This window comes from Camellia sinensis, chromosome 9 (assembly GCF_055761805.1).
Source record: "Camellia sinensis isolate YWXY chromosome 9, ASM5576180v1, whole genome shotgun sequence".
Classification (NCBI taxonomy): Eukaryota; Viridiplantae; Streptophyta; class Magnoliopsida; order Ericales; family Theaceae; genus Camellia; species Camellia sinensis.
Window position 1 is genome coordinate 47,024,544 of NC_138969.1, and position 15,505 is coordinate 47,040,048.

The 15,505-nt window shown below is 40.9% G+C and overlaps 1 protein-coding gene across 2 annotated transcripts in view; it reads left to right on the forward strand.

Moving 5' to 3' along the window:
* Nucleotides 1-2,297: 2,297 nt before the first annotated feature.
* The window catches only part of LOC114277335 (protein RTF1 homolog), a 28,321-nt gene continuing 15,113 nt past the window's right edge, over nt 2,298-15,505 (forward strand). For both annotated transcript variants that reach the window (XM_082888569.1, XM_082888568.1), the window contains exon 1: nt 2,298-2,548. The gene's annotated coding sequence lies outside the window, so the exon portion shown is untranslated. The remainder of the gene's footprint in view (nt 2,549-15,505) is intronic.

Here is a 15,505-nt window from a genome sequence, read left to right on the forward strand (position 1 = left end):
GCAGAGTTATTATCACAACACATCACCATTAATGCATCCCATCACAGCATTTATTACGACAGCACCCCCCGCCGGAACAGAGCCTCCATCACCCTGAACAAGGTAAGCTACGGCACAGGCTTTCGGCGAAGGAAAGCACGTCACAAGAGACAGGAAAAATGATAACTAAAGAATATAAGCAAGGATAGGAGGACAAAAATAAGGTTAAGCTATCTCTCTCTCTCAATCCCTCTCTACACAGTTTTTCTCATACTCTACTCTACTAATTCTCACACCGGAGGGTTCACTGGGGGACTACCCCGTTCCCCTCTGGGCTTGCATGCAGGTCACCTGACGGAGTCATCACCCTGAGCCGGAGTCTGAAGAGCCTGGACCGGTCCGACCCATCCACCCGGGAACCAGAACCTTATCACACTCCAATAAAATCTTTCAAAAAAATATATATGCATGAAAAATTTATAATTTTATTATTAATATTTATAAAATTTCTTACTAATTTATAATTATTTTTTCAAAAAATTACTATTGTGATATTTCCTCAAGTTTAAATCCTCTAACAAATATTGTTAAGATTCATTTGAGAATTAATTATTTCAATTAATATTTTATTTTTTTATGAAAAACATAAACAATAAATAAAGAGAGCGATGTTACAAGACTTTTTTTTAAAAAAATTTTGGCTTCATTTGGAAACTTTATTATTTTAGGTTTTTTTTGGCAATTTAGTTATTTTTGTTTGGCTAAAAAAATTATATTTGAGATATAATTGATATTTTTTTTAATTGATTTGATAGTTGTGAGAGAAAAAATAAAATGAAAAGGAATTACAACACAGTGGGAATAAGAAAAAAATTATAAAAAACATGTGGGGTGTAAATGATTTTGTGATAGGGTGCAAGTGAAATATTACCCCTCCATGTTTGTGTAAAAAAAAACAAAAACTGTCATTCTAGGATGTAATTGCCTAAAATGATTATAGTTTGAATGTAATATTTTATTTTATTAACTATTGGAGCATATTTCATCTTTGGGTAAATTATATTTTTAACCTCTTTATGTTTGGTCACTTTTTCACTTTAGTTCTTAAAATTTATTTTTTTCTCACTTTGACTCTTCATGTTTCAATTTTTTTACAGTTTACTCTTAAAGTCATTTCTGTTAAAAATTTAACAAAAAATGACACATTGACAGTCACATGACATAAAAATATTTATTATATATAACTCAAATCTCTGACATAAATTTAAATCTAAATATAATAATTTTTTTTCTGTTATGTGACAATTATTATGTCATTTTCTATCTAATTTTGAACAGAAATTAGTTTTAAGAATAAATTGAAAAAACTTGAAATATAGAGGACGAAAGTAAAAAAAATATAAATAAATAAATAAATAAAAATTAAGAACCAAAATGAAAAAGTGATCAAATATAAAAGAGAAAAAGTATGATTCAAAATTTATCTTCATGGGTAAATCACGTTGACACCTCCTGAAATTTGGTCCAATTACATTCTGAGCTATTTTGGAAAGATGGTTTTAATCAGCTTTTTGTTGAAAAACTGCTTATAAACATTTTTTTGTGAGAAAGAAAGTGGGTTATAATCTTCCCAAAATAGGCCTCTATGCCCTAACATTTTAGAAATTATATTATCATATTTGTGATTAATAGTCTCATTTTACCAATTTTCTATTTATATAAAATGTAACAACTCTTAATAAAAAAAAAAAACATAAAAAATTATATTGAAAAAAAAAGCAGTGTGTTTGGTTTGAGTTTTTTAGATTAACTTTTTCGAAAATTGAGTTTTTTTGTTTTCGTATTTTTTTGTTTTTAGTGAATATTTTTAAAATTTTAAATATTTTTTTTTTATTTTTTTAGATGCACCTTACTTAGATGTATCTAAAAAGTAAAAAAAAAATTGAACATATATTTTAAAAAATTAATAAATACATAAAAATACAAAAAAATGTACTGAATTTTTTGTATTTTTTATATTTTTGGTATTTAGTGAATTTTTAAAAAGTTTTTCTCACAAATTTTTTACTTTTCAAGTATATTTATGTTAGGTATATCTAAAAATTTTAAAAAATAAGATCAAGAGTAATATGTATTAACTATTTGGAAAATGTTTGGTAATCCAAAATTTTGTAACTTAAATGACTCAAATCTATCAAAACGACATCATTTTACACTTAAAATAACGTCATTTTAAATGATTTAAGCCGTTTAAATCACGAAATTTTGAACCGCCAAACATTGTTGTAACTATTTTAGCCCTCCAAACGCGCGCCACAAAAAAAAAAAAACAAAACAAAAAGCCCATATCCCAAACAGGAACATAAACCTCTCTCACCAAACATGCCTAAACCCCCATCGAGCTCGCTTCGATTTTTCGGCTCTCTGTCACTCGTATTCTCACTCTCCTCAAAGTTCACTTCGAAACCTAAACTCTGATTGTTCACTCTCCGTTCTTCTTCTGCATTGTTTCATCTAAGTCCTTGTTGCTCTGTTCAACTTCACCGACTTCTCATCACAAATTTCTGGGGTTAGTTTACTCTTCTTTCTTTTTTTCTTTTTTTTTTTTGTTGATAAATAGGGGTTAGTTTACTTCTCTTGCCTTAGATTTTCAATTTCTATTTTGTTGTCATTTTACGCTGAAATATTTGGAAACCCTACCCTAATAATCTACATAATTCTCTCTTTAAACTGCTTTTTATATGATAGTATCGATAGTAAAGATTGTATAGAATGTAGATGTTGATTCCCTGTTTGAATGATGTTAAAATTGATATTTAGGTTTTATATTTTAAATTTCTTTGTTTGTTTCGTGTTCTCTCTCTGTTTATATGAATTCTGAAATTCTAAATTCTGAGGTGAAATTCATATTATGTGTTACATTCCGTTTGTTTGGGTGGGAAAAAAAAAATATATATATATATATATATATTTTTTTTTGTAATTTTTGATGTTTGGTACAATGAAAAATAAAAGTCTAACGGAAAAATGTTTTTCACTTTTAAGGCAAAAAATGTTTTACTAACTTAAAGTCTTACGAATATCACCGCAATACCACCACTCTCACCTCCACCACCACACCATCATCACCATGGCCACTACCACCGTCACTATCACCGCCGCTGCTGCCCTACCACCATGCCACAGCCTCTATGGATTTCAAAAATAAGAAGTGTTTTGAGGTTGAATTTTATGAAAATATAAGATATTATTATAGGTGGATTGAGAAACGAAAAGTTAAATGTGAATGAGAGATAGAAGATAAGTATTTTATTACGATGTGCTTGGTGCATGGATTTGGAAAGGTATAGAGAAAAGGTGTATGAAATGTAGGTGAAATGTATCTATATTTCATTCACATTTCACTCACTTTTTCTATTTTACTTTCTAAATTCCTATCCAAATCCATGAACCAAACACAATCTTAGGGTAGTTGTAGAATTACAACCTTTAACACAAAGGATTTTCAAATAATTACTTCTACATTGTTATTTCAAATGTGTCATGACAAACTCTCAAATTGAATCTTAAAATTCACATCTAAACAATCAAATCTAAAATTGTGGTATTCCCTTTGAATTAGTAGTGTCAAATCATTTCATTTCAAATTCATAAATCCAAACACAATCTTAACTTCTTCTTTTGTTTTTTTTTTCTTTTTTAATTTCATTTATTTGTGATGCATTTGATTATAAATGATGCACGACAGTGATTTTGAACTCATTAACGTATATTTGTGTAGTCTATTTGTATTTTTATTTTTGGACCTTTGCTTTTATTTGTACCAAAAATTGCAAAGGATGGATATTTTTCTTTTTATAATTTGTTTGCATCATTGTATGTGACGTAGCGGTAGTGTAGGAAGGAACTAGATATCGTTCTAGTAGATAAAATAGGGACTAAATATCGTTCTAGTAAATGAGAATTTTTGAATCCACAAGAACACCCTTGAATCCACAAGGAAGATAGAAGCAAAACTCGTTAAAAATATTATTGATTGAATGAATCAATTACAGATGCTTGTAGGCTTATTTATAATAAATTAAACTTAATACTTGTAGGAAAAGTAATTCTAAAATAAATTAGGAAATTTAAATCAACACAAATTAGGAAACCTAAGAGAATAGGAAACTAAAATTCTAAACTATTTAAAATTCTAGTCAAAATCTAATTCCATAATAATAAAATTAAGAAATAAAAAAAAATTATAGAATTTTGTTCTACATCATACTCCCCTTTGTAAAAAAAACTTGTCCTCGAGTTTCACAGGAACGGCAGTAGATGGAGATGCATGAAACTTGAATAGATCTTGAATGTTGAAAGTTTTTGAAATAGTCAAGTCTGCAGGAAGGTCCGCCACATAAGCATTATCATTAATTTTCTGCAAGATGCGAAAAGGGCCAATTTTCTTTTGTTTCAGCTTGTTGTATGTACCCATTGGAAACCTTTTGTTAAAACCTATCACCTACTTCACCCACTTAAACCTACTCCACTAAACCTAACCCACTACACCACTACCACCTCACCTACTCCACTAAACCTAACCCACTACACCACTACCACCTCCACTTCACCTACTCCTTACCTACTACACACTCACCCTCTTCTATATATAGGAATCATGAATCATTGTAATAAATATAACATTATATCAATCAATAATACATAAATTCTTACATGGTATCAGAGCTAGGTTAAGCACTTATTATTTTTCGCTTCACCGGCGGGCGGTGCCGCCCGCCGGACTTCAACCTATTCCGCTTATTTTCTACACATACCTGCCATCACGCAAATTGAAGAGCTTAGTCAACTTCCTCAATTTTGGGACCAGCACCACTACCTCCAGCAGGAGGAGCATCATCATCATCCATAGCAGCACCACCGGCACCCTGGTACATCTTGGCAATGATGAGGTTGCAGATGCCTTCCAGCTCCTTCATCTTGTCCTCAAACTCGTCCGACTCAGCAAGCTGGTTCGCATCCAACCACTGAATTGCCTGCTCAATGGCAGCTTCAATCTTCTTCTGGTCATCTGGGCCAAGCTTGGAACTGATCTTCTCATCCTTAATGGTGTTCCTCATGTTGTAGGCATAGTTTTCCAATGCATTCTTGGCCTCAAACTTTCTTCTTTTTTGGCAGCAGCAGTAGTTTTCCTCCTGCGACCAATGTCAACTCCATAGTGCTGAAGATACCATTGCTTAAATGAAGCTGCATCAACCTGAATAATTGCACTCTTCACCAATGTCTGGGTACGAACCAACTCATTATTTGATGCATTATAAACCACATCCAAAAGACGAGTCTTTCGTGTCACAGCCTCACTTCCCCAAGAGAAGTTCCCAGTTTCCACATCCTCTCAGTGCTGCGATATCTTCAATTCGCTTTTCGACAACAGCGGTGCCGACTGCCTCTGCTACTTTGTGCGGCAGCCTCTGATCCTCGGCTTCCCTCTCAACTCGATGAGACTTCTTTCTCTCTCTATGAGACTTTTTTTTTGGGTGGAAGGTGAAGAAACAAGTGGGAATATCTTGAAAGTGAGAAAGCGACAGAGAAAAGGGAATTGGGTTCTTGGAATGAGAGAGAGAAAGAGAAAAGGGAATTGGGTTCTTGGAATCGGTTCTTTCTTAAAAAAAAAAAAAAAAAAAAAAAAAAAAAAAAAAAAAAAAATCAGACTCTCTCTCTCCATGGACCCAACATCATCATCATGCACCCACTCAATCTCCCTCTCTCTCATCTTTTCCCACTTTCAAACCCACTTTAATCATATTTCTCCTTTCTCTTAATTTATTCCACCCATGTTCTTTCCCCCTTTTCTTTTGTTTTAATATATATATATATATATATATTTTTTTTTTATTATAATATATTTTCCCTATCCTTTGTTAGTGAGCATCACCCGTTTTCCATTCTCTTATTATTATTTATTTTATATTCCACACAAAAAAAAAAAAAAAAAAAACACCGCTGTTTTTCTTATCACCCATCCACAACTATTTTTCTCTATTTTCTTTATCCATTGTTTTCTTTTATTTTATTTTTCTTATTAAACAAAACAACACCACAAAATAACACCCACAACATGCCACCACCTTGTCATTTTATTCATATCAGGGGATCAACCCCGTTCACAATTTTACAACAAAAAAAAAAAAAAAACAAAAAAACAAAAAAAAAAACAACAACAACAAACAAACCGATTTGTTTTCTTTTCTGCAGACGGCCACCCACCGACCTCACTTCCTCTACTCTGCCGCTGGTCTCTTCTTCTTGCCTCCGTGTTTCCCACTCCACTGGGCACGATCACTACTCCCTGCTCCTCCACTACAGCATATGGTGGACCTCCAAATCGGAACATCACGGTGGCCTTCCGTTTCAGCTCCTTATTTTCTGCCTTTAGCACACTTATCTCTGTTCGCGCATCCTTATACATGCGTTGGAGCAGAGCTAGCTGAGAGTTTAACTGTTGCACCTCATTTGTTCTGCTCTGCAGCCGGTGCGACAAGTTTGTGACCGCAGTCATGGTTTCCACACATGACTTCAGAGTATACTGATTGGCCTCAATATCAGTTTGCACCGCCATTTTTTGCTCAACCGACCTCATCGGAAAGTTCAACGGAGCAAACACAGAGGTGTTTGGTTGAGGTTCACTGGCCACCGCACCAGTTCTCTCTCTTGTTGACTCATTGAGGTCGGGAAAGAGAGTGAGCAGCCCACGGGAAGACGAAGCCATTTTCTGGGCAACAGAGTGTTACAGCGTATTACAGAGTTTCTCTCTCAGCAAAACGAAGAATTTTTCAGAGGTTTCTCTCAGTTTTTTCTGTCTCAGCTTCTGCCTCAGCCTCAGCCTCCGTCTTGGTTAAATAGCCGAGGCAGCCACGCGTATCGCGCGCCACTTGACGCCAGACGACAAACGGGCGTGCCAGCCAAGGCACTCATGTGCCTCGCCATCATATCTGGCACGCCTTTTTATGGATTGGGCACGCCTTTTGATGGCACGCCTTTTGATAGATTGGGCACACCTTTTGAGGGTGCGACTTTTTAGGGGTCCGACAAGACTCTGTAAACTGTCCCGACATTGATTCCGGTTAGCTCCTTCATGGGTCCGACAAGACTCTGTAAACTGTCCCGACATTGATTCCGGTTAGCTCCTTCAAGGGTCCGATAAGACTCTGTAAACTGTCCCGACATTGATTCCGGTTAGCTCCTTCATGGGTCCGACAAGACTCTGTAAACTGTCCCGACATTGATTTCGGTTAGTTTCTACAAGGGTACAGCAAGACTCCGTAAACTGTCACAACAACTATCACAACATTGTCTGCTACAACGGTCCGACATGACCCCATAAACTGTCTTCTACATCGGTCTGACATAACCATCCAGTGTCCTCTACAACGTTATGACACCACCATACAGTGTCTTCACCATCGGTCTGACACGACCATACAGTGTCTCCTATCCTCTTTTCTTTTATGTATTCGTCTATTTTCTTGTTTTATTACTCTCTCCAAACTCAAGTTGGCTAGTTCCTATCCCCCTTGAGTTTGCGGGGGCTGTTAAAACCTATCACCTACTTCACCCACTTAAACCTACTCCACTAAACCTAACCCACTACACCACTACCACCTCACCTACTCCACTAAACCTAACCCACTACACCACTACCACCTCCACTTCACCTACTCCTTACCTACTACACACTCACCCTCTTCTATATATAGGAATCATGAATCATTGTAATAAATATAACATTATATCAATCAATAATACATAAATTCTTACACCTTTCCTTCCTTAGATGTACCATCACCATGTCTCCTACCTAAAAAGTTTGTTTCTAGCGATGTTGATTAGCAGCCATTTTATATTTATCAGCAGACTCTTCTAGCTTCTGTCTAACCTCTAAATGAATTTTAGCTACCTTTTCTGCCATATGATCTGCAATGATACTCATACCAGGAAGTTTGGGCAATGGAACTAAATCCAAGTTGTGCAAAGGCGGCCGAATATAAACAATTGCAAATGGGGATTTGCCACTCGATCTGTTAGGACATTGTTATAAGCAAATTTAGCTTGAGATATAGTGAAGTCCCATTGTTTTGGACTGTCTTGGCACAAACTGCACAAGATATTTCCCAAGGTTCTGTTAACTACCTGTGTTTGGCCATCAGTTTGTAGATGACATGTGTTACTGTACTGCAAAGTTGTATCCGGCTGCTTCCACAAAGTTCGCCAAAAATGGCTCAAAAATCTGCTGTCATGATCTGAAACTATGGTTTTGGGCAAACCATGTAATCAAACCACTTCTCGAAAGAACAATTGGGCAACATGAGTAGCATCAGATGTCTTTCTGCAAAGAATAAAATGGCTCATTTTGGAAGATCTGTCAACAGCCACAAATATAGAATCCATATCGCGCTGAGTTCTTGGAAGTCCTAGAATGAAGTCCATAGACAAATCTTCCCATGGTGCTTTGGAATGGGGAGTGGAGTATAAAGACCAGTGTTCTGTGCTTGTCCTTTTGTAGTTTGGCATGTATAGCAACGTTGAACATACTTCTCAACTTCACGCTTCAGTTGTGGCCAGTAATAACGGGATTCCACCAGTGCGACACTCTTATCCTGTCCCATATGACCTGCTAATCCACCAAAGTGTGTCTCACGAATAATGTACTCTCGTAGAGACCCTCGAGGAATACACAAATGACTCTCAAAGAACAAAAATCCATCTTGTAACTGTAATTTGTCTGAACTTGGCAACCCAGAGTTACACTTTGCCCATGCCTCCCTAAAGTCCTCGTCATCTACATAGAGCTCCTTTAGATAATTGAATCCATAAATTTCATTCCAAACAATGGTAAGCAACTCAACTCGGCGACTCAATGCGGCAGCTACTTTGTTCAATTGACCAAACTTATGTTTGATAGAAAAAGTGAATTTTTGAATGTATGCGATCAATCTAGCTGCATGCGGTTTGGTTTTACTGAATTTTGGAGAAATTTGAGAGCTTGGTGATCGCTATTCAAGATAAACTCTCGTTGTATTAGATATGGTTCCCAATAATGTAGTGGATATTTGATGAATGTATTCATTCATGTAAGACATGAAGGAAAGATTAATGTTACCTGTGTCATCAGATGTTGGGCCACGCCGGCGAATCCTTTTTCTAGGCAGTCGGTCTTTTGAACTGGAGGAGGCAGCGGTGGATGCGATTGGGCGCCGGAGTTTGTCGATTATGGAAAGGGGTCAGGGGCTCAGAAGGTCGGTCCTGCTTGTTGGCTTCGAAGTATGTTGGCTGGTGGCGAAAATGCGGAAGGCTTCGTTGGATCCCGAGACCCTTCGATTTATGGGACGGCTTACTAGCGGCTGTCGTAGTGTAGCAGTTTGGGTTCACGGCGAGGAAGAGGGTGGGTCATCCATCCAAATAGTGGTGACGGAAGGGAAGCGGAGGGCTCAGCTTTTCTTTCTGATGTCTGCCTTTGGCGATGGGTGGGGGGATTTGGCTTTGGTTATTGAAGGGTTTGGATTAGGTAATGGTTGGGTAAAGCATCCTGGTGGTGTGCGGGGGATGGGGCTACCTATTTCTACGCCTATGGCAGTGGCAAATCGCGGCATGGCTACAGTGGTTCAAGAGGTACACACAGCACTGGAAGGTGAGTGGTTTCAACTATTGGATAGGGCTTTGGTGGGCCATCTGAGGGGCGTGGGTGGTAAAGGCTTGAGTTTTGCGGCTATGTCAGACTGGGTCTGTTGATGGTGGAAGACGTCGGGGTAGGTGGAGGTGCGGCCACTTGGTGATCAGGCATTTCTGTTTGTTTTTCTCTTCTAGACGAGAGGTGGAAACTTTGTTACGTCGGCGATGGACTCTTGATGGTCAAGATTTGCTGTTGGAATGGTGGACACCCTTGGCCCTCTATGCATCGGGGACAGAATCACCACCAGGACCAACAGAATGGATCCGTGTGATGGGCTTGCCGCTTCATCTTCGTGGAGAGGAGGTTTATCGTGTGATTGGCGACCAGTGTGGTGGCTTTCTAGAGGTGGACGAGTCATTGGCGGATCTCGGCTCTCTTCGACTGTGTGTGAGGGGTTTGGAGAAGATGCCGACGACTGTCTCGCTCCGGTGGGGATCGTGGTCATATTCCTTACCAATATGGGTGGAGGTCCGGCCGTTGGTTGAGCCTGTGCCGCCGTCCGCCGGCGAGGGAGGTGGTTCTGGTTTGGGAATGGAAGGGCGTGATCTGCGGCGGAAGAATCTGCGAATTGCGAAAATCGTGGGGGTCAACGAATATAAACAGAGATTTGGGCGACCCATTAATTTTAAGGGTAAACCGGTTAGGGTTATTCCTAATACCCAAGGTGGCTTTGTAGTGGGCTCAATAAGGGATTTACAAGGTCCACAGTTGGGCCATTCTGAGGCCCAAAAGGCTGTTGGCGTTTCTTTGGGCCGGCAAAGGTGGGCTCCGGTCCATCACCATCCAGAAGTAGGCCTTGATTGTGGAAAGGTTATTTTCAGCCCCCTTGGGTGTGGTTTAGGCCTAGTGGAGAAAGATCCGGCCCTACCCAACTCAAGTCAATCCAATTCAGACCTCAGTCGGGTTTGTGCTTCCCTTCGCGACAGCTTGGAGCTTCATCAAGCCTATTCTGCCATGGAAGCGTCGCCGGAGTCTGTGCAACCTCAGGCGAGTGCTGATCTTGTGGCGGACGAACAACGTTTGCAGGAGTTGAGCTGCGGGGAAGGATGCGACACAGAGGGAACTGACGATAAAGGTTGTTGGGCCACAGAGGTAGATCAGCTGGCATTGGTGGTCCGACCTGAGGTGGTGAATGCTGAGGTAGACGTGGGTGATGTTGCGGTTGAGGAGGGCCTCTCTAGCCCAGTAGTGGATTTCTACGAGGATGTGATTCCGAGTTCCGATGAGGTATCGACGTGGGTCCTTTCTCGCATTACTGAGGTTAGCCATTTTTTTGGGGTATCTTTTAAAAGTCATGAGCATGAGGCTTTTGCTTTATTTTCTGCCATTGAGGGCTCCTAGAGGAAGAGTGCCCCGAATTGTCAAGTGGTGACACCTATGAAACAGAATGAAAAGAGTGTTAGGGAATTACGAAGATTGGAGTGTTCTATCAATTATGATCGGAGTGCAGATGGGGATGGACGGGCTGCTAGGAAGGGTCGTGGTACTCCATTGTTGTTACAATGTGGTTAAAAATGTTGTCTTGGAATGTGCGTGGTTTAAATGATAGGGGAAAATGGGTGATAGCGAAATCTTTGTTAAAAAGCGCGCGTGCGGATGTGGTTTGTCTACAGGAAGCCAAGTTGGAGAGTTTGGGGGCAGAGATGGTTCGGGAATTGTGGGGTGGTCGGTTTGTGGATTGGACTTTTTTACCTGCCCAAGGGGTGGCTGGGGGAGTTCTTCTTTGTTGGGATAGGAGGGTGTAAGTAAAGGAGGAGGAGGAGGAGGTGGGGGCTTTTCCCGTTTCTTGCCTTTTTCGATGTATTGAGGATGACTTCCGCTGGGCCTTTACAGGTGTTTATGGGCCGGTTCATGGAGGAGAGTGGATTGGTTTTTGGGAGGAGCTTCACTACATTGCCTTTCGGTGGGGGGTTCCATGGTGTGTCAGTGGTGACTTTAATGTGGTGCGGAGTTTGGAAGAGAAAAGGGAGGCAAGCTTGGTAACGGCTTCTATGCGGATGTTTTCATCATTCATTGATGAGGTGGAGTTAGTGGATCTTCTGATGCAGGGTGGTGTATTTACATGGTCTGGAGGTGGAGTGATATCTCGGCTTGATAGATTTTTGGTCACAGGGGACTGGGAGGAGCATTTTTCAAACGTCACCCAAATACGTTTGCACCGTCCAGTTTCCGATCATTGGCTAGTATTATTGGATAGTGGGGTAATCCGGAGTGGATCGACGCCGTTTCGGTTTAAGAACATGTGGTTGTTATCTGAGGGTTTTTTGGAGCGGATAAAGGGTTGGTGGGATTGTTATGTGATCTCCAGCTTGCCTAGTTCTTGTCTGGCACAGAAATTGAAACTTCTTAAGTTCGATTTGAAGAGGTGGAATAGGGAAGTGTTTGGACGCTTGGAGGTCCAGAAGGCCGACGTGCTTGCTGTGTTGCAGGAGTTGGGCGTCATAGAGTCCGAGGGGGTATTGTCTACGGCGGATCTTTGTCGTCGATATGATGTCCGCAAGGAGTTTGGCCAGATTGCTCGTATGGAGGAGATTAGCTTTCAGCAAAAATCTAGATGTCTGTGGTTAAAGGATGGGGATCGAAATACAAAGTTTTTTCATCGAATGGTGAATGCCCATCGGAGGGTGAATCAGATAGGTCGTATGCGTGTAGATGGTGTGGAGTTGTCTTCTTCAGATGCGGTCAGGGTCGGTATTGTGGGCTTTTATTAGCACCTTTTTCGGGATGAGGGGGAGGTGTGGAGGCCAAGGCTGGATGGTGTTTCTTTCGATGTTATTTCGGACACGGTTAGTTGTAGGTTGGAGCGCCTGTTCGTAGAAGATGAGGTGTTAGAGGCTTTGCGCAGTATGCCTGGGGATAAGGCGCCGGGTCCAGATGGTTTTACATTAGCATTTTTCTAGCATTGTTGGGAGGTGGTGAAGGCCGATGTAATGGCAATGTTTGAGCAGTTTCATCAGACTGGTGAGTTTGAGCGTAGTCTTAATGCCACGTTTATTGCTTTGATCCCAAAGAAGGGTGGAGCGGAGGATATTCAAGACTTCCGTCCTATCAGTCTACTGGGTAGTATGTATAAGCTTTTGGCGAAAGTGCTGGCTAATAGGTTACGAGGTGTGTTGGAAGGGGTCGTTTCTGAGTTTCAGAATGCTTTTGTGGGTGGGCGGCAAATTCTAGATGCGGTCTTGGTGGCAAATGAATGTGTGGATTCTCGACTCCGCCAAGGGCTGGCGGGGCTTATTTGCAAACTTGATATTGAGAAGGCTTATGATAATGTTAATTGGAAGTTTTTACTATATATGCTGGACAGACTCGGTTTTGGAATTAGGTGGAGGCGGTGGATCCAATTCTGTATTTCCACGGTGCGGATGTCAGTTCTTGTGAATAGATCTCCAGCGGGTTTCTTTCCTACTTAAAGGGCGCTCCGACATTGAGATCCTTTATCTCCTTTATTGTTTATATTGGTGATGGAAGCGCTGGGGCGGTTGTTATCTAGGGCGGTGCAGGGAGGACGGTTGCAGGGGTTTGCGGTGGGAAAGGCTCCTGCAATTTTGTCGGTTTCCCATTTGTTCTATGTAGATGATGCACTTATTTTTTGCGATGCGGATGTGGATCAAATTGGGTATTTGAGATGTGTGTTATTGTGTTTTGAGACTGTCTCAGGTCTTCGGGTGAACTTAGCAAAGTCAGAACTGATTCCAGTGGGGGAGGTGGCTACGATTTCGGTGTTAGCTGCTATTCTGGGGTATAAGGTGGCGACTTTGCCAGTTACGTATTTGGGATTACCTTTGGGGGCGTCTTTTAAGTCTAAAAGAGTGTGGGATAGGGTGGTGGACAGTGTGCAGCGGCGGTTGGCAGGATGGAAACGGCAGTATTTATCAAAAGGAGGGAGACTTACGTTGATTAAGAGTGTTCTCTCTTCCATCCCGACATATTTTATGTCCGTCCATGTGATCCCGGTGTCAGTGGCCAAGCGTATAGAGCAGTTGCAGAGGGATTTCTTGTGGGGTACTGGGGGGGAGGGTTCCCATTATCACTTGGTGGCCTGGGATCGGATTTGTCGTCCCAAGGTGCAGGGGGGTTTGGGGATTCGAAGGTTGGTCTTGTTCAATGTGGCCCTGTTGAGGAAATGGTTGTGGTGGCTTGTGGCAGAGCATGACCATTTCTAGAGAAGGGTGGTGGTAGCTAAGTTTGGTGAGGGGCATGGCGGGTGGTGTTCGGGGCGGGTAGGGCATTCTCATGGTTATGGTCTATGGAAGGGGATTTGGTTGGGGTGGGAGGAGTTTTGGAAGCGGGTAAAGCTCAAGGTTGGGTTAGGGGATAGGGTTCGGTTTTGGCGCGATCGGTGGTGTGGTGACCTCACTTTAGAAGAGTGGTTCCCTTTAGTTTTTGGTATTGCCGTTGACGCTGAGGTTTTGGTGGGTGCTGTGTGGTCTGGCCATGGGGTTTCGACTTTTTGGAATGTGGCCCTGCGCCGTGCTGTTCAGGATTGGGAGCAAGGTCAGTTGATGGAGTTATTGGCTTTTTTATATGAGTTGAGAGTGGGGGAGGTTGGACAGGACTCTTTGGTTTGGGAATGTCCTGGGGCTAAGGGCACTTTTTCCGTATCCTCTTATTATCGTGTGCTTGCTCATGTGGAGGAGGTTGTTTTTCCTTGGAAGTGTGTCTGGGTTCTGGGTACGCCATCTAAGGTGGCCTTTTTTGTGTGGACGGCTATGTTGGGGCGTGTTTTGACTTTGGATAATTTAATTCGATGTGGCCACATATTGGTTAATTGGTGTTGTTTGTGTTGTGGTGCTGTAGAGTCAATGGATCATTTGTTCATTCATTGTCCGGTATCTTCGCCCCTTTGGATGTTAGTTGTTGCGACTTTCGATTTGGCTTGGGTGCAGCCAGCGTCGGTTCAGGCAGTCCTGCATAGCTGGGCAGGGGGTCGAGTTGGGAGGAGACGTCGGAAGGCGTGGATGCTTGCTTCTCATTGTATTCTATGGTTGGTTTGGTTGGAGCGAAATAGACGTGTTTTTCAAGGGCTGTCTCATTCAGTCCTTTGGTTAGAACGGCGGCTTCTTACGATATTGTATGGTTGGGTGACTAGATCGGTTGATCCGGATGTTTTGGCTTTTGTCGAATTCGTGGAAGATTTGATTTGTTAGTTCATTAGTTTGTGAAGCCTCTTTGGCTTCCTTTATCGTATTCTTTGCATCGTCTTGATGCTTTTCAATAAAAATTGGTTACTTATCAAAAAAAAAAAAAAAATGGTTCCCAATGATGTAATGCTCGGACTATGTGGTCCACTTTTGTCGGGCCTCACTAAGTTTCTCACTGAAAAAAGTTATAGGTTTTCCTTCTTGAGGTAAAACGGCTCCGATGCCCATGCCCGAAGCATCACAGTCAACTTCAACTAATTTCTCAAAATCTGGAATGGCCAAAATTGGGGCCGTGATCAATTGTTCTTTAAGAATTGCAAAACTCCGATTTGCCTTCTCAGTCCACAAATTTATTTTGCTTCAGGCAATCAGTGAGGGGTGCGGCTATAGTGCTAAAATTCCGCACAAAACGCCTGTTGAATGTTGCAAGTCCATGGAAGTTGCAAACCTCACTGATTGTTTTAGGAGTTGGCCATTCTTGGATTGCTTTCACTTTGGCTTGATCTACACTTAGAAAATATGAAGAAGAAGAACTCCGAAAATATGAGGAAGAAGGAATATATTTCTGTTATATTCAAAACTTCTTATCTTACAAGACCAAATGACACTCCTTATATAGGAGATATTACAAACATCATCATAACCCATTATATGC